This window comes from Tupaia chinensis, unplaced genomic scaffold (genome assembly GCF_000334495.1).
Source record: "Tupaia chinensis unplaced genomic scaffold, TupChi_1.0 Scaffold000317_1, whole genome shotgun sequence".
Lineage (NCBI taxonomy): Eukaryota > Metazoa > Chordata > Mammalia > Scandentia > Tupaiidae > Tupaia > Tupaia belangeri.
This window is the reverse complement of record NW_006159810.1, coordinates 2,135,040-2,158,683: the sequence shown is the minus strand read 5'-3', so window position 1 is coordinate 2,158,683 and position 23,644 is coordinate 2,135,040. Positions and strand designations below refer to the sequence as shown.

Here is a 23,644-nt window from a genome sequence, read left to right as displayed (position 1 = left end):
TGTCTCTCCAACTTTTTGTCTTTCTGGCACGCACACGCGCCCTATAGCAAAAACCTCCAAAAAAAAAAAAAAATCATTCAATTATTTCAGTGAGATTGATTCATGGACCAGGTCAAAGATGATGCACTTATTTGAAGCCATTCAGAATATTTACCATGAAATAACCCAATACTAAGCATTTGTCCCAAAGAAACAGGATTTTAGATCAATACAAATTTAGTCAAATCTTCACATAATTGTAAACTTCTTAAAAATCATAATCTGAGGTTTTCAAGGACACATTCTATGATGACAGAATAATTTTTGGTTTCTCATCTCTTGTTGCTGTCTAACAATCCAATCTGTCCCTGCTACCCTTTGCCAAACACACCAAGCTGTCTTTCTTTGCTCGCTGAATTGGTACGTCCTACCCTTGCTCCCTCTAGCTGCTCCTGCGATCCTTCCTGTTGTCATCAGCTGCCTGTTAACATTGGCTATTGATGACTACCTGGGCTCACAGGTAAGATTGAGAAACTCCTATAAGATCTGGAGTGGGCTATGACTCACACCCATATGAGAGCTGGTTGTCCCCCAAACATTTAATATTAATAGCTGGCTTCCAAAAGACATATTGACTTCCATTTCAACGTCTTTCTTCATTGCTGAGAATAGTTGAAAAACTAGTTTCCCTACTTACGACCTTGTCTTGCTCTTCCAAATTAACGCACACCCTTCTACCATGGTAACTTTCCTAAATATACAACTCTGATCATTTCCGGTCCTGTTCAAAGCATACAGGTTTCCTATAACAGTAAAATCCAAGCTCCTAAGAATGACATTCAAAATCCTTCCCATCTCACCCCGCGCCAATCCCACTCTTCTACCAGGTCCAGTCTGTGAAACAATATATTTCTATTTCAGACATTTGCTCACACTGCTTCTATTTCCCTGTCTTTTCCACTTTCAAGCACATTTTTAACTTGTCCAAGAAAACCATCTTTCAAAGTCTCTTTTTTATGCCACCTCCATTAAGAGATCTTCCTCATTTCCTTCTGTCAAAATAGAATCTCTCCAAGGAGCCAGAATCTCGACATACCCAGAGTATCCAAGACCAGGTGGTAGAGTTCTGAGTCCACATCTGCTAATGACATCGAAAAGCTCACTACTTTGGAAATAATAAGCAGTACTCTACTGCATCAAAGCCTCTCTCAATAGCAGCCACTAGTAATACCACACTGGGCCGGAGAGAGATTTGAAGACTGAAAGATTTGTTCTTACCAACTTCCTTCTGTCTCCTGTCTACAGTACCTAGCCAAAAAGATAGGGGCACAGCATTAACATCCCCCACTGGGTGCCAGAGTACTCACTTCCACTTACTTCCTGGATCAATTTATCAGCTTTTTGTTCCTTTACCCCCTTCAGTCCTGAGAAACCGAATACACTAATAAACAAAACTGAATATACAAATATACAAAAGAAACTGAATATACTCCTTACCCATAGCACATAGCAACCTGCTCAGGAAGCTAAGCTACTGTTTATAGTAACCAAGCCAAACAATCGTCCCTATAGCAATCAGTCCAAAATGGGCAGGCCTTGCTTAATAACTAACAGCTTCCCCAATTTTTGCCCCTACTTTCTACTTACACACAATGAGAAAAAGCCTGATAAGCACCCCTGACTAATCCCATAGAATGCCTACTCTAGGTAGCCCACCACCAACCTCCATGCTCATAGCCTACAGTAAGGGCACACCATTTTCCATCGTAAAACTTTCCCAACTCCTCTACCTGCCTTGGACTCTGCCCAAGGCAAGCGGTAGTGATTAACTGCTTTGTGATAGCAAGTTCTGAACAAGTCGTCTTTGCTTATTATCATATGGGTGATTTTTATTTATTTCCACAATCCCAACTCAAATCCTGGTATTGAAAGTTGACTCAATAAAGTTTTCTAAAAAACACACACCATGATTGTTATTCAACTTACAATGGGTAGACCATCACAACTAACGGATAGTCCATTTTCATTTGAGATGTCAAAATCCAGAAGGCCACGTGGCGACCAAGAGGGTTCTAATTTAGAAAAGTCTGAACCCCGGGGTTGAAAAAGCAGAGTTCCCTATTGGCTCTACTATTAATTTGCTTCATAATTTCAGACATAAGTTTTTTTGTTTGTTTGTTTGGTTGGTTGGTTGGTTTCTGTGGGGAGTTTTTTTCTGTTTTTGTTTTGGTCTTTTGAGGGTTAAGATCTCTTTTTTCCTTATTTTTTAGAGAGATTTTTGTTATAAGGCACATGTGCTTGCTTGAGAGACAGAAAGCAAGAAATCACCCCCCAAGGGGGATGGCCACACTGCAATCCCTTCTTCTCCAGTCTTCTCTCAAGATTTTGGGCGCGCACACACACATATACCTGGTGTAAGTCTCGAGCCTCCAGGTCCAGGATTTGAACCGGGGCCAACCATGTGAAAGTCAAGCAATGCAATCATTATACCATCTGCTGGTGCATAGGTATAAGATCTTAATGTCTCGATGTTTCAGTTCCTCATCTATAAATGGGGTACACCCTATGCATGCTCACAGGCTTGGTATAAAAATAAGACAGAATATAATATTCAACTATGCTTTAAAATGATCCCTAAAAGTGAAAATATAAGATGTTATCTTAAACACAGGCAGTCCTTTTTCCCAAACCACCAGAACCACCACCACCACCCTGCATCCTCAGACATGGGAGAAATCAAATAGGAATTTAAAAAAAAAAAAAAAGGCAAGGAAAAATTTTGACTCATGGTACATGAGCTGGATGGAGTGAGGAAGCATGAGCTGCCCAGCCACCAGGCCTGGGTCCTGGTCATGTTATTCTGCGCTTTTAAACTCCCACACATGCACCGTCCTCCGCCAAAATACATAAACCTATTTGAATTACAGTCCTTCTTTTACAGGAGCAACTGACTACAGTTGGATGTGATTTTCCTTTGTTTATTTTAATTTATGGATAACCAGGAATGCTGCTCTGCCTCCTTTTTTTAAACACCCACCACTCCTCCATCTGAGGTCCACTTCTAGGGTCTTAGTTTTTTTTTTCTAAGAATAGTTGTGGTTAGAGGCAGCTCCAAGCACAGCCCCAGGCCCTAGGGCTCATTAAGGACATTCCCCAACTCTCATACTATAGCAGTAAATCACTAGCTCAGAGAAGGGTGGGTGGGGCGTGGAGGGAACAGGAGAGCCATTTGGCTGGCTTGGAAGGAAGGCTGTCCGGGTCTCATTCCAAAATGACAGGCCCTGGGAAGGAGAAAAGTTCGAGGAATAGAAGAGAAAAGATAACAAGACCTATAAACACAGCTTTCATCTCTCAGCCAGCACCTGTTATTTTGCAAACTTTACAAACAGAGTAAGGGGAGAACTAACTCTACTCTAAGATTGCTCCAAAAAACAGCTCAGCTTCAAGTTTCTCACTTTAAACCCCCAAGAACGACTTGTCACACCCTACCTTCCAACAAGAAGATAACTTTTCTGTCTTCTTTTTATCTTTCTTCCTCTTTTTCTTCTTTTTTTTTTTTTTTTTTTTTTTTGGTAACTTTGACTGAAATACTTCATAGAAAGGTAAGTTGCAAGATAACCCTAAGTAGAACAATGAATCCACTTTTGTTTTATCCTGACTTCAGAGTCAGTAGAGGACTATATTTCTAAGCCTGACATTTTCCAAAATCAAAAGAGAAAGAACGTGCGAGTTTGAGAAAGGTCAACTGCTTCCTTCTTTCAGAGTCACAGTGCACATTAGCATGATACATTTCTGAGGAGTCCTGCGCTTAAGGAAGGTGTTTATCCAAAATACATTTCTCAAATTTACTTGCCCACAGAAGCCTTTTTTTGTTGCTGTTCCTGCATAACACCTACTAATACTACTAATAACCATGTTTTCTATAGAAAACATGCCCCCCAAAAAAGAAAAGCATCCATTTGGCCATTTAGATTTTGTGTGGTTTGAAAGGCAGATTTGCCTCCAAAGAAAAAAAACCTTCTCAATGTGTGATTCCTTAGTGGAGTGATGTTCACATCTATGTGAGCCCTAGCACAGGGACAGGGACCGGTGCTGGTTACCCTCAGCTGTCTCCTCAGCCCCACTCCCACCTCCCACCCATCTCAACTCTGCTGCCCCATCTCCTGGGTGAAGGCTAGCTGATAGTGTCCTAGAGCCCACGCGGCAGGGAGTGAAACAATTAAAATGGATACCAGCCAAACAAATCTGTGAAGCAGATGATAATGTCAAATATACATTCAGAGCATTTTTATGTGGTTCTTAAATGGAAAGAAAGATTTCTCTTCTTTAATCCTTCTGTTCATAATTTTTAACAAATGGTCTTCTTGGAATAAGCAAACTTAGAGATGGAAGGAAAAGATCTGTAGATGAAACTTAAGTTTTAATTAAAGAGAGCACCCCAGAGAAAAAGTGCCAGGCAATTTGGAAAACTCAACTAGGAAATTATTTCGAATCTATCCATGGAAAATTATTCACAATGTATTGTTGAGTGAAAAAGTAAGTTGCAAAATAGTCAATACAGAGTGATTCATATTCACAACAGCCGTCGACTCAGTGTTGGTTGAAAGAATAACTGTACATAAGAAGGAGACTATAAGAATTTATACCATAGCTGGGGCTGGCAGGTGGCATGGTGGTTAAGGGCACTGGACTCCCACATGACTGACCGCAGTTCAAGTTCCATACCAGGCAACTTGCTTTCTCACTTTCTCTCTCTCTCTCTCCCTCTCTCCCTCTCTCCCTCTCTGGGTAAATTAAAATAAATAAATAAATAAATAAATAAATAAATAAATAAAAAAATAAATAAATAAATAAATAAATAAATAAATAAATAAATAAATAAATAAATAAATAAATAAATAAATAAATAAATAAATAAATAAATAAATAAAGTCAAATAAAATAGTTGTTATAAAAAAGAATTTTTTACCATAGCTAGTTCTGAAAGACGAAATTTTCTTATTGTTGTTGGTAAATTAAAATAAATAAATAAATAAATAAATAAATAAATAAAGCCAAATAAAATAGTTGTTATAAAAAAGAATTTTTTACCATAGCTAGTTCTGAAAGCAGAAATTTTCTTATTCTTGTTTTTTCTTTTGCTTATCTATTCTAACTTTTCTCAAATAAAAATGGTATTTTTATGATTAAAAAAATATTTTTGAGAGGTTTTTCCTATAGGGCACATGTGCTCACTGGAAAGACAGAAAAAAACATAGAGACAGAAAGTGAGAAATCACCCCCCTGGGTGGATGGCCACATCACAATCCCTTCTCCTCCATTCTCTCAGAATCTTGGACACGCACACACACATGCCCAACGTGAGTTTAAGCCACCAGGTCCAGGACTCAAACTTCAGTTGACTACATGGGAGTCCAGTGACATAATCACTACTCTATCTGCTGGTCCCAAAAAACTATCTTAGAAAATGTTTTAGTCTACCACTCATGTCATCTATGAAGAAATATCCATCCAAGGATATTTCTTGCTGGAAGTCCAGTCCTTTTTTGAATTTCCTTCCCCAAGGAGTCACAGTTCAAAGAGTTTTCAGGACTGTAATTCAAATGTCCATCTTGGTGGTCTTTAGACTGGTTCTCCTTGGAGTCATAAAAAAAAGAAATGTACTGTCACATAGATGGTCATGGTTGCCACCTGCTTTCTGCTGTCCTGCGCCATTGACCACTTCCTCTTTGTCACCCACAGGTGGTTCCCCACTCGTCAAAGCCAGTGTCCTCTAAACCACCTGGCTTGCTGCTCTTCTCTCTCCCCAGCCTTGGGAAGCAGCTGCTTTTGCACATAACAACTCTAGCCCAAGAGACCCCTGCAGGTCAGCTGCCGAGTCCCTCCAGTGCTCTGCTCTGCACCACAGCCGCATTCTCTGGAGTGGCTAGTCAGGATAGAAAAATGAGCCCTGGTGACACAAGGGGACTTGAGGAGTGAAGACCATCCCTGGGTTGATAAATGCAGTCTTACACTATAGCTATTAAGTAGCCCTGCTACTCAACTTAGCCCAACTGCCAACATTCTTCCTCACACAAAGTGATTGTTTTTTAAAACAGAGTTTTGTCTCTCTCTTCATTATGGCTTTCTAGAGACTCCCGAAATACTTCCAAAATCTCAGTCCATATCAAAACTCCAAGAATGGTCAGAGCTCACAAGTTTTCCCCATACGTCTCTTAGATTCCAAACAAAGCAAAAAAAGAGGATTAACTCTTGTTCTCTGAATAGTCCATGGTAGCTGAGATGCTAAGAAATGCCCTTCACACACACACACACAACATCCTCAGGCAGTCAGATGTCTGATTGGCATCAAATGCAGAGACTCCTTAAGGACAGTGCTGCTGATAGTTTCAACTCTGATGTGGCCATGATGCCTGTCACTTGGGTGACTGTGAAGGGAAGATTTTGGATCAAAATTCCCACTCAGAAGTGGGAGAAGCCTTTGAAGTCTCATCTAACTTCCTCTTGTTACAGATGAGGTTCAAGGACAACCAACAGTGGCAAAACTTTGACTGGATTCTAAGCCTCCTGACTTCTAATTCAGTCACATAAAATATCAAGCCCTAATACGGCAAAAGAACAATGGTTGTCGTATGGTATACACAATTAGAGACATTTAACCAACTCAGATCTAAGCTGTATACTACTTTTTATTTTTCTTTTACTAATATCATTCCCTCTAGTCCTTAACAGTATCCTCTTTGTACAAAAAAGATAGAGACTGAGAAAAGTATCTCTCCCCAATCATACAACTTGGACATGGTAAAGCCAGAATTCCAACGGAAGCCAGTCTGACCCCAAAGCCCATGTTTTTTCCACTGTACTGAACTGATTTCATGAAAACCAGAGAAGGCAGAGTGGGTGAAAGCTCTTATATTTAAACATAACATGGTGATTTATCAAATAGGTTTACAAAGAAAATAAAACTGTGTAAGTGTGTTGAGTGGCCCTGAATCCTCACATTAAAAGTCAGTTCCAAATAAATCAATGTTCCATTTCAAAGCACTTTTCAAGCCTGCTGTGATCTTTTCATCGATTTCATAGAATGACAGAGGACAGCTACTATGAGGAATAATAATATTATTCTAATCAAGTGACTTGGGGGAAAAAGGGTGTAATGTCTTTGTTGCAAACATCAAATAGCAACTCATAAAGAAAAACAATTAAAATGTCTTAGTAATCGATGGATAAATAATCTCCTTTAATTCCTGAGAACAGCTAGAATGTGAGAAAGTAACAACTAAAATTTTATAAATTTAGACCAAAGAAAGAGTACCATATTTTTACACAATGCTGTGGTGCATACATTCTTATACTGTTCCATCTGTCGTATGTGGGCTATACAAAAAAAAAAGGAGAAAAGTGTAACATTTCCCAACACTGTTGGCCAGAAAACACACAAATAGATTGGGGGGAAGTGTTTGCCTATGTGTGTGTGTGTGTGTGTGCATCTGTGTGTGTAGGGTTTTGTGTGTGTCACTTCGTACATGAGCATTTAAAGATTTTGTTTCTACTGCATGAGTTGGTTGAAATAAATATAATAATTTGTATAAGTGAGTACATGTCAATGTTGCTCTGAAGGAAAATAAAACGAAGTCCAAAAAATGACAGAACAGTAGGCATGCCTTCTGTTCTAGAAAGTGAGAGAATCTTCTTCCATCTACTGCTTCTCTTCAGGCCACCCATAGATTCAGTGAAGCATACACTTCAGAGAAACACTAAAGGACTCTGTGGACTCCCCCATATTTCCCTTGCTCCCACATCTTTTTTCGCTTTAGAGAATACAGAAGTAAAACCCAGTATCATTCAAAGATAATCACAGTGAATATTTTGTTGTAGTTTTTATTTTGCATACACTAAGAATTGTTTTAATTTTATCACTTAACGAATCTTGTGTAGTTTTCTTATATTTAAATATAGGCTTTAAAACTTTTTTTTAAATAATTTTCAGAGGGGTTACATCAGAGAAAGAGAAAGAAAACATCCCCCAGAAGGATTCGATCACACTACAGTCCTTTTTCCTCTGTCCTTCCATTCCATCAGGATGCATGTGCACTCGTGCACACACAGTGTGTTTTTCAAGCCAACAGGGCTGGGGTTTGAACCATGATTGGTCATGAAGGATCTGGCTTTTTCATCTACTATGCTGTGGGCCATACCTGAAAACATGATTTCTGAAATAATAGTATAACATGTTATCATATGGATGCTCGATAATTTATAAAGTCATGTTCCTACTGTTTCATATTCAAGTTACTCCTATTTTTTTTCTTCTTTTTTTTTTTTCTTGGAGAGATTTATTTGCTATAGGGCGTGTGCACTGGCCAGAAAGATAAAGAGAGACAGAGAGACAGAAAGCAAGAAATCACTCCCAGGGGGGATGGCCACACCACAATCCCTTCTCCTCCATTCTCCTCTCTGGATCTTGGGGACGCACGCACAAGCACCCTGCATGAGTTTTAGCCACCGGGTCTGGAACTCGAACCACAGTTAACTACATGGGAGTCCAGAGACATAGCCATTACTCCAGCTGCTGGTCCCAGTTATTCCAATTTTTTTTTATTAAAAACATAAAGATGTATTAAGTATAATGGAATGTACTTTTTTTCAGCATCTGAGTTATTTCCATAGAATTAATATTAAAATGTAATTACTGCCCAACCAAAGTGGCACAGGAGGTAGACTGCAGTTGCTGGATACTGGAGCTATATGAGAAGGCCATGTGTTCAAATTCCAGGTTGACTTGAACACACTGGGCACAACTGTGGGCATGTTCATGATCCTAGCTGGAAGGCTTGGGGGAGAATTGAGGCATGATAAGAGCCTATCAGGGGTTTTTGTCTGTTTCCCTCACTAAATAGCCCCATAGCACAACAGTTAAGCACTGAACTAAGAAAGCTGGATCCCACTTGGCAAACCAATGTTGAAGTCCTGGTTCCAGCAGCTTGAAAAGCAAGACAGAAGTGTACATGCATTCCCAGAATCCTGAGGAGATGGAGAACTGGAAAGAGTACTGCTCAGACCCCATTGGGGGATGTGCACATTCTCTATCTCTCTGTCATATATATATATATGCATGTGTCCTCCGGCATTAAATAAACTTTCAAAAATAATTACTAAAAATAGAATTGTTGGTTCAGAGTTCAATTTTTTAAATTTTTCTTTCTTTTTTACTCAAATAATATAATGCAAACAATATGGAAATATGTAGAATAAAAAGGAAAATCCTCCTTTATGCCTTCCCTAATGCCATGTTCACCCTACCATTCTTCAGTCTAAAGTTCATTCTGCTATTTAATGATTCTATTAGATGTTTTATTGCAGCAATCATATTTTCAATTTTCAAAAGCTCTCTCTTATTCTCTAATAGTTACTTCCTAAGAGCTGTCACTTCTTGTTTTATGAATGCAGTACACTGTTCAGTTGTGTGGTGGTGGTTATTGCTTTTATCCAAAGACAAAATAATGAAATTCTTTTTAAAAACTTTTGGTTCTGAATATTTTGTCTTTTCTAGAGTCCACTGACCTGTTCATTCAGCTCGATCCTTCTCTTTCTTGATGTTGGTTTTCCATATGGTATCTGATATTCCTGGATTTCCCACTCATCTCCAAGAATGAAGATCTGGGAGGCTTTATTTAGGTAGCTTTGCAGTTACAGAGGTCTTCCCGACCCGCACCACACATTGCCTGAGTGGGAGGCTCCCACATCCTGAGCCTTTCCCAGTAGGCAGTTCACTCTCCTACCTGCAGATCTTTGAATTTAACCTGGAGTCCTCCATGCCCCCTCACTCACTCCTCACCACTGTGATGGGTGTGGCTCGCAGTGGGGATCAGCAGTTGGCGTAATGGCTATGTTGCTGGACTCCCATGTAGTCGACCATGTTTCAAGTCCCAGACCCGGTGGCTTAAACTCACACCACGCATGTGTGCGTACATGCCCAAGATCCTGAGAGGAGAATGGAGGAGAAGGGATTGTGGCATGGCCATCCCCCCTGGGGGGTGATCTCTCGCTTTCTGTCTCTGTCTTTCTGAAAAGTGCACATGCCCTATAGCAAAAACCTCTAAAAAAAAAAAATCTGTTGTGACTTAGTGTTTATAATTTTTATATTTTATACTTCAAAAGATTAAATAATTTCTTTTTATGGTTTTGTGTTTCTTTTCTTTTTTTGTTTCTTTTTTCTTTTCTTTTCTTTTTTTTATTAGAGAGATAGTTTTGCTATAGAGTGTGTGCACTCACCAAAGAGATAGAAACACAGAAAGTGAGAAATCATTCCCCGGGAGGATGGCCATACCGCAATTCCTTCTCCTCCATTCTCCTCTCGGGATCTTGGACACACACACACACACACACACACACACACACACACACACACTCAGCATGAGTTTTAAGCTGCCAGGTCTGGGACTCAAATTACCGTCAACTATGTGGGAGTCCAGCAACGTAACTATTACACTTTCTGCTGGTTGCTTGTTTTTCATTTTTAAAAAAGGTAATAGGGAAAAGGTTTTCAGGTACTCTTCAGAACCATTTCTCTGCAAATAGTTCATTGCAGGGTCTTTAACCTTTATGCCAAATAAATGAAAAAATTTTAATAACAAATATATTTTCTTTTTTTAACACTAGAGTTTCTAAATTAATGCAGGGGTTCCTATTATTATGTGGCAAAAATGGTGATTCATTAGTTCAGTAGACTGCTCTTACAAAGAACTCCACATATCAAGAGTAGAGATGGAACAGAATTATTATTTAAAGAACTACCATACAGACTCATCCATTTACCCTTTAGAACTTAATTGACCCACCATTTACACTCATTGCCAATACTATTGTTTTCTCGATTTCTAGGGTTTCTTTTTAAAAATCAACTTTCCTGAACTATAAATAAATAAAATAAACTACATATTTAAACATTAGAATTGATGATGTTTGACAACTGTTTCAACAACACCCATGAAACCACTGCTACTATCAAAACACAAAGCATTTCCATTACCTCCAAAAGAGTCTTCCTTTTCTTCACCCTTAGCCCTAGCTAATGCGCTTTTCATCACTACATATTTATTTGCATTTCCTACGATATTTTTGTAAATGAAATTATATAGTATTCTCTATTCTGTGTCATCTAGTTTCTTTCACTCAAGGTAATAATTTTTTCTTCTGTGTCACTATTTATTAGTAGTTTTTTTCCTTTTTTATCTTTTTTTCTTTTTCTTTTTCTTTTTTTTTTTTTTTTTTTTTTTTTTTTTTTTTTTTTTTTTTTTTTTTTTTTTTTTTTTTGCCATAGGGTGTGTGCAAGTGCCAGAGAGAGACAGAGAGAAGGAAAATGAGAAATCATTCCCCCAGGGAAGATGGCCATGCCACAATCCCTTATCCTCCATTCTCCTCTCTGGATTTTGGGCACACGCATACCCATGCCCAGTGTGATTTTCAAGCTACCAGGTCTTGGACTTGAACCATGGTCAGCCTTGTGGGGGTCCAGCATCTTCACTACTGTGCCACATGCTGGCCCTAGTAGTAGTTCATTCTTTAAAACTGCTAAAACGTCTTCATCATACCGATATATAATCACATTTCATTTGTATGTTCAGCAAATAATGATGGAATTTTTATTTGTTTTCAGTTTTGACTATTGCAAAAAATGATGCTATGAACCTTTGGGTGCAAATCTTTTAGTGGACGTATGTTTTCATTTCTCTTGCATAAATACCTATGAGAGGTATTCTGGTTGTTTAGTAATGTATGTTTAACTTTTTAAGAAACCACACTTCTCCAAACTAACTGAACTGCCTTATATTTACATATGTGAACCCCTTGCTCACTTTTAAAACTGAGTTTTATTATTCAATTATAAAACTTCCGTATATTTTCTGGAACTGAGACCTTCCTCAGATATATTCATTGAATTTTTTTCTCCTATTCTGTAGCTTTTCTTTTTATTTATTTATTTATTTATTTATTTGTCTCCTAATGATTATACTTTTGGTCATTTCTTGTTCTTGGGGCTGTTGCCATAGGCACCTGTGCTTGCTTGACAGAGATGAGAGGGAAAGTGAGAAATCTCCCCATTCCCAGAGGTGATGGTCACTCCTCAACTCCTTCCCTCCATGTGTGTGGGCACACACACACATCCACCCAGTGTGTTCTTCAAGCCTTCAGTCCAGGACTCAAACCGCAGTGTCTGCCATGTGGCATCCAGTGCCTTAACCAGCACACCATCTGCTGGCCCTAGGCATTCTTTTTTTTATCTCCAGCAATACATTTTCCTGACATAATTGATCTGTTTTTCTGACACGTCTTGTTTCATCAATTTATTTTTAAGCTATTTGTGTCTTTACATTCCAATTGCATCTCTCCTAGTCACCTATACTTAGGTTTGCCTTTATCCATTCTGATCATTTCTGTCTTTTAATTGGAGTGTTCAGTCCATTAACATCACAAATGTGAGCTTGGCTGCTGTAGTTACCCCAAAGACAGGGAGCCAAACCTCCTGTGACACTGGCAAAAGGATAAGTGACGAATCCTGGGACCAACAATAGCACAGACATACACGTGAACTTAGGAAAATAAGTGAGGGAGATGTAAACTCACTTTAATAAAAAGTATGAAATCTCAGTAAACTCGACATAAACCAGCTGTGAGCTCTCCAGAGGACAAAATTCTTTGTGTTGCAGTAGTTTTGACATATTTAACTCCAATGTCATGGTCACAGCCCCTATCAGCCTGATAGGTTTACTGGGTTCAGGAACCTTTTCACTATTTACATATTTTTGTTTTACAACTGATTGATGAAATTAAGGAAATAAACTCCTCATAAAGATCCTCTGAGCTAGAAATTCTAAAGAGGCTAGTAAAATGATCCAAAGCCCAATTCTATTCCTGAACTAAAACTATTTATAAGAATAAATCAAGCCAAGTTCTCTTTTCCTGAAATCTCAATCAGTGAAAGTCCTAACTAAATTAATGGCTCACACATTTAGGACATCTGTTGATGTGATCCAATTAGTTTCTATGTTAAGATTCATTGAAATGGATAGTTCTGCCCAGCCATGAGAACGTGCTCTGGGTGACGCTGCTCCTCAGTGGGTTCAGGCTGCATGAGAGTGGGTCCAATTCCTATCCCACTCTCAAAGCTGGGAGCAGTGGACAGTGTCTATAGTCCTCACTACTCAAGAGACTGAGGCAGGAGGATTGTGACACAGTGAGACCCAATCAAAAGAGAAGAAAAGAATAGCTAATTTAGTTCAAACAAGAAGTATTTAGTTCATTTTCTCGATAGCATGCGTTTTTCACAATGAATTGGTCTCGAATGTCCTCCCAGTGGAAAAGTGTGAGCTGGACATTTCAGCGGGCACTCCTTTCGAAGAGAACAGTTGCTACATTTATGCAAGGATTTTGCACTCAGTAGTTCAGAGGTCCCCAGGCAGACTACAGCCTGTGACAAAAGCCGTGGAGTCTCTCATTTGTACAGACTGGATTCATCACAAACTTACCAGGTCAAGAAGACCGGATAAAGTATTTCAACCTTCAGCTGTTGATCAGGAAAAATATGGCGGGGATCCACAGCACCCTCATAAACCCAGAATAAAAAGTAAAGACAGCGTTCATACTGGGAAAAAGATATAATAAAGATGCTCAGATTAGAAAAAGCACATACCCCTCAAGTCCATAAGATCTTACAGATTCAGTGAATGCAAAACTAAACGTAGTCAAACATTTGATAAGAATTCAGCCCCTGAAGTTGCCCCCAAGGACCTCCCCCAGAGGAGGACCTGTCTAATGCAGGCCTCAAGAGCACAGGGAGTTAGTAATACAGTGATGTCTGAAGCCTGTGGAGCCTGAAGCAGTGAAGTCCTGACGCCAGAGCAGCTTCAGATTAGAAAATGCAAATCTTTGTTATTTAAAGATGGTAAGAAAGTGTTTTGTTAAAATATGTTATAAATTTTTAAAAGATGAATTGGTCTCTACATGAATGACTTTTAAACAACTTTTTACCTGTAAGTTTCTTTCTTTCTTTTTTTTTTTTTTTTCCCCTACAGGGCACATGCCAGATAGAAAGAAAGTGAGAAATCACCTCTGGGTGGGGGTATGGCCACACCACAATTCCTTCTCCTCCATTCTCAAGGGATTCGGGGCACACACACAAACACACACACACACATACACACACACACACACACACGTCTGGTGTGATCTTCAAGCCACCAGGTTTAGTACTCAGACTGCGAAACTGGCCATATGGGATCTAGCCGCCTTAATCTCTGTGCCACCTGGTGGTCCCAATGTATAGATTGCTGATTCTCAGTAAAATAATCAATAAAAAAGAATAATTCCACCCATCTTTTTTACATACTTTTTAAGAGGTTTTTGCTATAGGGCATGTGAGCTTGCCAGAAAGACAGAGAGACAGAAAGTGAGAAATCACCCCCCCAGTAAGGATGGCTTCATCGCAATCCCTTCTCCTCCATTCTCCTCTCTGGATCTTGGGCACACACGCACACATGTATGGCATGAGTTTAAGCTACCGGGTCCGGGACTCAAACCACGGTTTACTACATGGGAATCCAGAAACATAGCCATTACAACAACTGCTGGTCCCAATTCTACCCATCTTTGAAGTCCCTAGTTAAGATTCGTGTCTTTCCTGAACCTTCCAGATGACTCTAGCCCTATATCATTTCCCTTTTCATGGAGCTTTTATGCCACTTTTTTGGCTACTTTACTTATTCTGATACTCTTTGGACATTTGCCTAGGAATCCTGACTGTAATTTACTGTAAAAAAAAAAATGTATAACAAATGAACTAATGAAATATTCTATGACTTTCAAGAAAAAATATAGGTTAGCTCTCATAATTCATCAAGAAGACTAAAAGTAATTTTGAAGTGGTTTATTGCACTTTGTTCATTAGAGTTGATACCAGCCTGACTTGTCTACATAAAGCAGAGAGAGAATTTCTCAGCAGGTCTCCTATCTAAGGGGAAAGGAGTTCTGGGTCTAAAGGCCAATGCCGTTTGTCAGACAGAATACTTTCAACATACAAATACAGACCTCTCAAGGTAATATAGCCTGAAGGATATAGTCCTTAGTGAAGTCAACATATTTTGCTCTAATTCCATTTCTTAAAACAACCTTCAGGGGTCAGCAGGTAGCGTGGTGGCTAGGGGCACTGGACTCCCATGTGGCCAAATGCAGTTCAGGTTCTGGACCTGGTGGCTTGCTTTCTCGCTTCCCCCTACCCCGCCTCATACACACACACATACACTCTGTCTCTCTCTGGTCAAATTAAAATAAATATTATTATTTATTATTAAAATAAAATAAAATAATGAAGACCAAGATTCTCATTTTTGCACTTTCTATATCTCAGGAAGGCATGGGGGAAAGGACATGAGCTGACTTCTTTTTACATTATCAGCTGTACCCCACACACACACCATTGCAAAGACTTTCACCCCACCATGGAAGACATAGGGCCTTATGTTCAAGTGCCCCTGGGAGAACCAGCATAGAAAATACAATAACCTCACATTCAAGTGTTTTAAGACCTAAAATCTGAAATCTAAATGAGAACTTGTCATAAAATCTAAGACCTCTAGCATCTCAAAGGAAGAAGAAAAGAACATGAAAGCCAATTCTAGTCTGATCTCTCCTCAATTTAATGCTACCTCCATTTTCAGATCTGTGGCTCTGTAGAGACTCACATCTGAGAAAAGGCAATCACCTAGTGGTTTAGTAAATAGGAAATAATCCCTAACATGAGGAGCAGCTCCATCCCTACCACCATCCACACACACACACCCACACACCCTATAACTCACATAAAAATCACAAGCCTACACCACACGTGTGTACCTGCAGACACACATACACATACACACACACATCAATTCTACAACTAGGAGCCAAAAAAGAGTTTATCTGCAGAGAGCAAGTCACTTCTCTTCTTCAGGCATTTATAAGATATGGTGGTTCTGTTGAAATGATCTCTAATGTAACCAGTTCTGGCATGCTGTGCTGAAATACCCATTTTTTAAAGTAGATAATGAAAGCTAGATTTATTCTTACTCCTGAGAAACAACTACACAACTATATAACAACCTGTCCCCACTCACATGCCTCCATGGGCTGCAGTAAAGAGAGGTTCCCAGAACTCCACTCTGGTCTCTTCTCTACATTCATCACCTTCCTGAGCTCACCTAGGCTATGGCTGCAAATATGCCCTATCTCTGCAAAGCGAGATTTGTCTCTAACCCAGACCTGTCCCCTGAATAGCAGACTTGTACGAAGTAGTCATCTCAAACTACATGATCTAGACCAAGCTTCTGCTATTGGCCCTTGATCCTTTTCCTCCCCATTCTTTCCTCGTCTCATTTAATGGTAATTTCATTCTTCCTGTCTCTCAGATGCTTCTTTCTCTAATAGCCCACATCCAATCTCTTATGAAACCCTGTTGACACTACTTTCAGACTGTATCCAGAATTCAATCATTTGTCAGCACCTCCACTGCAAGCGCCTTGGTTCAAGACACCATCTTCTGTCACCCAGGTTGTTGCAATAGTCTCTAATCAGTCTCCTTACTTTTACCCTGGTCCTTCTAGAACCTTTTCTTAGAAGAACAGCCAGAATTGTCCTTTTAATACAAAAGGCAGACACTGTCTTTCCTTTTCCCAAGCCTTTTGGTTGCTCACTCCCCTTCTCCCTCAGAGAAAATGTCAAGGTCAGCTTAGCTTGTATCACCTTCTGACTCCATGTTCCCCAACTCCTCTCACTCTTCCTCTGCCTCCACACAGCACTAAACAAAAGGGTGGGGCCTCTTTACTTTACTCCTCCCTGTCTGGAATGCTGGTTCTCGCATAGCCCCCTGGCTCACTTGTCACCTACATCAGGTAGCTCCTTATTGAAGATCGCAACCTCCCCTCCCCACAACAATCCTTTTCCTTCTTGCCCCCAAATTTCTCCATTGCAGTTATCTGACATGCTACACATTGTTTCTTTCATTTTTCATTCATTTACTGTCCTCTATACACACATGCACACACACACCCTAATACAAGTGCCACGATGGTTTAAATGTTTGCTCAGAGCTCTATCTTCAGAATGTGGTGTGAGGTTTGTGTGAGGCTGGTGGTATGTGTGGGTTTCATTTCACAACCAGCTTTGATTTCTGCTTCCGGGCCATCCTCACAGAGTATAAACCAGGGGCATACTAGCTCAGAGGGAAGACTCAACAGTGGAGATTCAGTGTGACAGTGTCTTCTAGAAAAGATACTACCTCTGGCCTTGTGAATTCTTGGGCATCAGAAGTGGTGTGAACTTAATGTGTATATAGAAGAGAGTTTTGGGTCTGCAGAGGCCAGGCTTATGCATGGGGAGTGAGGGCTCTGGAGCCCAGCCTCGAGATGAGGAACTCGGAGCCAGGAGAGGTGAAAGGATGAGTTCTCCAAGTCACACAGCTAATTAAGTAGCAGAGCTGGGATTAGAACCCAGGTTTCCTGCCTCCCAAGATTGTTACAATGAGTCTGCGGAAGCAAACCCCCAGTGACTTTTTGAAGCAAATCATCAGATGACCAGTCGTGGTAAAATTAAATTCTGGAGTGGATTATCAAGGGGTCCTGGCTGGCTTGGATGGCTACATGAACACAGCCCTGGAGCAGACAGAAGAGTGTGTGAACGGGCCGTTGTAGAACAAGTATGAAGATGCGTTCATCCGCAGGAACAACGTGTTGTACATAAGCACACAGAAGAGAAGGATTGAAGACACCACGAGAGCAATCGTTTTCATAGTTGGATTTATTTTTTATGAAATTCTTTTCTACTTTTTGGTTCTTTCGTGATGTAATTTGTCCTGTTTCATAATAGTTGGTGAGTTTTTAACTGACATGTGAGTAAGATAAATGTATACAACTGTGGATTTAATTGTAAAAAGTTCTTTGACACTTAAATTTCAGTCATTTTCTTTTCCCTCTATGTCAGTGTACAAAATGCCGAAAGAATAAAAAATGTACATTAAAAAAGAAGAGAGTTTGGGTTCTATTAATCATATAAAATGAGGGTTTTTGTTTGCTCGTTTGTTTCCACATATGTCATGATCGCAACCTCACCTGTACAGGGACCGCATCCAGTTTCTCTCCCTCAGCACCTGGTCCAGCGCCTGGCACGTGACATTGCTCAGTGCATCTGTCCTACCGCACTCAGCTGCACTCAGCTCTCAAAAGGATTCCTGCTCCCCCTCTGAAATGAGAAGCAATAACCATGTGCATATTCTCTGTGCTTGTCATTTCTAAATTAGTTACTATAAACAGTAACTAGTGTTTTATCAAGGGAAAAAGAAGAAAGTCATTGTCCCTGCCTTTTTCTCTCTTGGGGTATTCTCTGACAGGATAGCTCAACCTCTGTTCTTTTCTCCAGGACTGAAAATGAATCTCTCCAGACAACTGAAGGTATTTTTATAGAGCAAAAGGAGACATGGTGTGGTACAATTAGCGTACAATTTCATGACTCTAAATTTTGGCCATGACACTTGAGAACCGTGTGATTTTGGATAAGTTGCTTAACCTTCCTGAGTCTCAGCTTCTTTATCTTAGAGGTGGAGATTTTGATGGTGCTCACTGGTGTGGGTTGTTATAAAGAGTATGTAGAAGAAGGTCTGTAAAGGGCTTACTTAGCATAATGCCAGTATAGAGTAAGCACTTAGTAAGTGATGGCTGTTAGTGTGATTATTATTAATCACTCCTTCCCACACCCCCTCCATCGCCTTCTCCCCAGGTCCAGGTCCAGTCTAGTTAATTGCAGTATTACAGTCTTTCTCCATGCCACCTCCAAGTTCTCATCGCTAAGTGCACTGACATTTCACGCCCACCTTCTTTGACCCTGGGGGCAATTTGCCATGTTCCACTTCTTTCCTGGCTTTCAGGGTAGGTCTTACTCTTTCTCTTCAATGTATTGGGAAACCTCTTTTTCTCCACCTTAAGTTCAACCAGAGGCTTTCCTTCTTAGTTCTAGTACTAGGGTGCTTTGTTCAGCTTTCCCATGGGCTCTTCTCTTTCTTTTTTTTTTTTTTTTAAGTAAGAGACCTTATTGGGGAGGGGAGGCAGTTTTAGGTCTACAGAAAACTTGAGCAGAAAATATAGGGAGTTCTCATGCATCCCCTGAATCCCACTTTCTATTATTAACCAACTGTGTTGGGATGGCACATTCATTATATCTGATGAGCCAATATTGATACGTTCTTATTAGCTAGAGCTCAGAGTTGACATTATAGTTTGGTCTTTGTTTTGTTCATTCTTTTCTCCTCATTTTTTTGCAGATTCTTTCCATGGGTCTCCCTTACCTCCTTTTTGACCAAAGATCCTGTTATGCTCCATCAAGCTACATCTAAGTTCTTAATGCCTTTGCATAATCCCCTCCCTGGCTTCAAAGTACAGTCTATATTTTCAAAGCAATCTCTACACTTTGAAATAGTTGGGTCCCCACATATACATTTACCACAAGACTGTCCCGGCCATACCATTTTTGCTCTTAGAATGAGTCTTTTCTGGGCAGAGCCCTTGAGATTCCAGAGTCAGCCAGCCTACGTGTACTTTTGCAGAAGTCTAACAGAGGGAAGAGTCCATGGGGAATGCAAAACACACTGATTTTTTTTTTTACCCTATCCTGAGAGATGCTCCCCAACCATTTACATATTATCATCCCTGTCTTCATCAGACAAAGGAACCAAAAATAAAATAAATACCGAGATCCTGGGGGCCCCACCTTCCTTCCTTCTCAGAGTCTCCCTAATGAGTTCATCTAATTCATTAATGAGAGAATGTCTATAAAATACCCTCAGCTTGGGAATAAAAGCCATCAATTCAAAATGTGATGCTGTCATCAGAAGGTGACATTCCCATTTTGCTCAGTTTCTCTGTCACCCATGCTATCAACTTTCTTGGAGCCTGTCCTCAGGTTCCGAGATGTCTTCCCAGCCATGGCCCTTGACAATACCTGGGCTTCTCCATACAGAACTGGAACTGAATACTGAATGGATTCATCATATTAGGAAGCTGATACTTGGGGAATGTATATTGCTTTATTAAAGATGGGGAACCAGCAGTTAGCGTAATGGCTATGTCGCTGGACTCCCACGTAGTCGACTGTGGTTTGCATCCCGGACCCGGTGGCTTAAAACTCACACCGGGCGTGTGTGCGTGCGTGCCCAAGATCCCAAGAGGAGAATGGAGGAGAAGGGATTGCGGCGTGACCATCCCCCTTGGGGGGTGATTTCTCACTTTCTGTCTCTATGTCTCTCGCTGTCTGTCTGGCAAGCGCACGCGCCCTATAGTGAAAACCTCTCCAAAACAAAACAAAACAAAACAAAAAAAGACTTTTACATCCAGTTTGCTGATGGTGAGTTTCAACTCAAGGACACATTTAGGCTACATCAGTATGAATCGGTTTCACTGGATTAGTCAAGTGCATGTGCATATAATTCAGTCGGATAACTGTACTTTCTTTCTTTACATGACACCAGTGATGAATTTTTCATTCTTCAATCAGTTGCTTTGACAAGTATAGTCATAGAGTAAACTACTGTATCATTTTTCTGCTTTATTGGACCTGAGTTGGGGGGATATTTTGGCACAATGTTTTAAATGGTATTTTCAAATCACAGAGGGGATTTGTCATTTCCTCACAAGCTAAAATGCCTTTAGGATGTGTGATTAACTGCATTCTCACCCCATCGCGCATTGCACAAAACTTACAAGCCCCGATGGAGAATTTGGGGCCGATTTTATCATTAAATAAACTCTGGAATGCCCCAGGCAGCGTCGTTAACTTGTCTCCACTATAGACTATATGTCCAAATAGCCACCTCCCTTCTGTGGGTCTGGGTAAGCTCCATAGCCCGGACCCCTGGTACAAGGGACAATTGGACCATTATATTTGCACCAACAGCAAGAAGCCAGCTCAGTTCAGCTCTGTCCACAGGGATTAAAAAAAAAAAGAAGAAGAAGAAGAAGAAAGAAAAAAAAGTGGGCACCAAATATAGACCACTGGGACAATTTATTTGTCTTAAGAGTGTTTAAGGCACACAAACAAGCCCCAGCAGGCTATAAATGGCCAACTTTGTGTAATTTCCATACAAGTCTAAGGAGTATTCTGTGGGTACATATAGGAAACCTTACCGTGGGTCACACCACGTAGGTGGCCATGACAAGAGTCTCATCTTTGCATCCATGACAACACAGGAGATGAAGAGCCCACTGCAACACCCTTCCCCACATTGTGTTTTTATAAAAATTAGTTCATTGGTAACTCAAAACATCAGCTAAAATATCCATTTTTTCCCAAAAACAAAATATTAAAATCTTAAAACTTCCAAAAGTTCTTCTTGTCCAAATCTCTAATTTTAGAAGAAACTGGTATGCAGAAGATTGATATACCAGCTACACAAGTTCTATTCTAACTCTAGCTTTACTGTCAACTCCCAGCCCAATATAATATTTTTTTAGCCTAGGGTAAGCAAAGAATCACCAAAACTGTTGACTGCAACAAAATACACACTTATGTGCCTATAAGCCCAGCAGAAAAAGAGAGAGAGAGAATAGAAAGGAAAAAGGAAAGGAAGGCAGGAGGGGAAAATGGAGGGAAAGTTTTAGGCTGTTTTTCCCATTCATTATTTATACTATGTGTTTTGGATAGATATGCTGGGAAGGGTCTCTCTTCTCCCCCCAGAATCCTTTCCTCTCAGAGAACATCCACTCATGTATGTCAAAGGATTAGAACTAACTGGCCTGGTCCCTCACCCTCTTCTGGAGTGGTAAATGTGCCATGGTTTCCTACAGCTCAGTGCTGTACACTGCAGAAAGGGATTCCTGTGGACAGTGCCTTAACCCACGCAGGAGGAAGACCCCACTGCCCTGCCAACCTTGAAGTCCTAGACCACAACAAAGGCAAAGTCTCCAAACAAAGGCAGCTGCCGATGGTGACAAGGAGGGAGTAGGGTGTGAAGAAATATAAAGGTTGCCTGAGTGACAACTGAGAACTTCTCTCATGAAGATAAGCAGTGAAGAGACAGATGCCTGGACAGAGGAAAAGCAAAAACTAAATCATGCAACTACAGGGATATGATTGTAAGATCATTCAGCTTTGTATTCCAACACTGCCTCGGATGAAACCAAGCAAAGGTGGAAAAAAGAACTCAGAGTACCTACCCATCCAGGGGAGGGATGGCTTCCACCCACTGTTGATGGGGCTCAGCAGGCAGTTCCAAAACCAGGATGACTCAAAAAGGATTGCAATATTTTTGTTCACGCTGCCCCATCCACTCTAGCTTGTTCAACCCAACACCCAGAACATAGGCAATCTCCAATCAGTCCCATGACCCAAGCTGGAGTCAAGGTAGTCCACAAGAGCTCCATGGTAGCAGGGTCTAGTCTAGCAGCCTTCCACTGTCTCTTCTATGTTGAAGTTCCCTGGAATCAGCTCTAGTCATAAGCCTCACCTCTTCCTCTTTCTTCCCCATGGTCTTTTGCAGATGGTGCACATGCAAGATAGAGAAGGGAACTCCTGGACCAGAGAAGAAATACCTTGTCTAGGCTTCCTTTCTAACTAGCTGAGATCCCAGACAGGTCTATTAATTGGTCTGACCGCTAGCAAATGGGGCCTCATCTATCAAGTTGGGATAATAACTAGAAAACAGAATAGTTAGTGGGTTAAATGGGCAGCTCTGGGGTCAGAGACTTTGAGTTAAAATGGCAGCATAACCACTTACTAGGTGAGTGACTTGAATAAGTAATTTGACCTCCCTGTTTTTTAGTTTCCTGGCATGTAAAAATGAGGTCACAAAATTGTTGCATCAATGAATCTAGACAATGTACATGATAATTAAAAAGTTATTTTTACAAGTGTGAAGTCACTGTCATGGTACCTGGTACAAAGCAAAACCTGGTAACTATTGGCCATGGTCACACCCTCTACCAAAGCAGAGATGCAATGCTGATGTCTCCCTGAAAGGAACTGAGGGCTACATCTATTATTATCCTTCACACAGGGAGTCTGGCTTATCATTTCCTTCAGTCTATTTCACGGGAAGAAATTCGTGGCAAACTATCCTTTGTTCACTTTGGAGAGCTCATGGGATCTGAGAAACAGACATTTTGTCCCCAGTTCCCTGTGCATTTAGAACAAAAGAAATCTGCAAAGCTCAGATAAATGTGGAACAAAATTCACTAAGTGTTGCTCTCACTTCCTTGAATCTTGTGCGTCTCCTAGTGGTGATCTTGGAAAAGAACTCTGTAAACTCATCCTTCACCATAAGGCAGAAACTTCTAAGGTAATCTAGGCCAACACACCAAGACATTTCACTGCTAAAGGGGCAGATAGTAGGTCTTGTTTATCCCTTAAGAAGCATCAGAAAAACTGAGTGCCAATACGCCCTCACCTCCAGCCCTCTGAGTACAATAGTCACAGCACACACTATTTGTGTGGCCCCAAGTAAAACTGTAAGAAAATGTCATTCACTGGGACCAGCAATTGGCATAATGGCTATGTCACTGGACTCCCTTGTAGTCGACCACAGTTAGAGTCCCGGACCCAGTGGCTTAAACTCATGCTGAGCACGTGTGCATGCGTGCCCAAGATCCCG

General features: G+C 40.5%; 1 pseudogene; it reads left to right on the top strand.

The window, feature by feature from the left end:
* Positions 1–17,412: 17,412 nt before the first annotated feature.
* LOC102491300 (U6 snRNA-associated Sm-like protein LSm6 pseudogene) lies at positions 17,413–17,852 on the top strand (annotated as a pseudogene).
* The last annotated feature ends 5,792 nt before the right edge of the window (positions 17,853–23,644 follow it).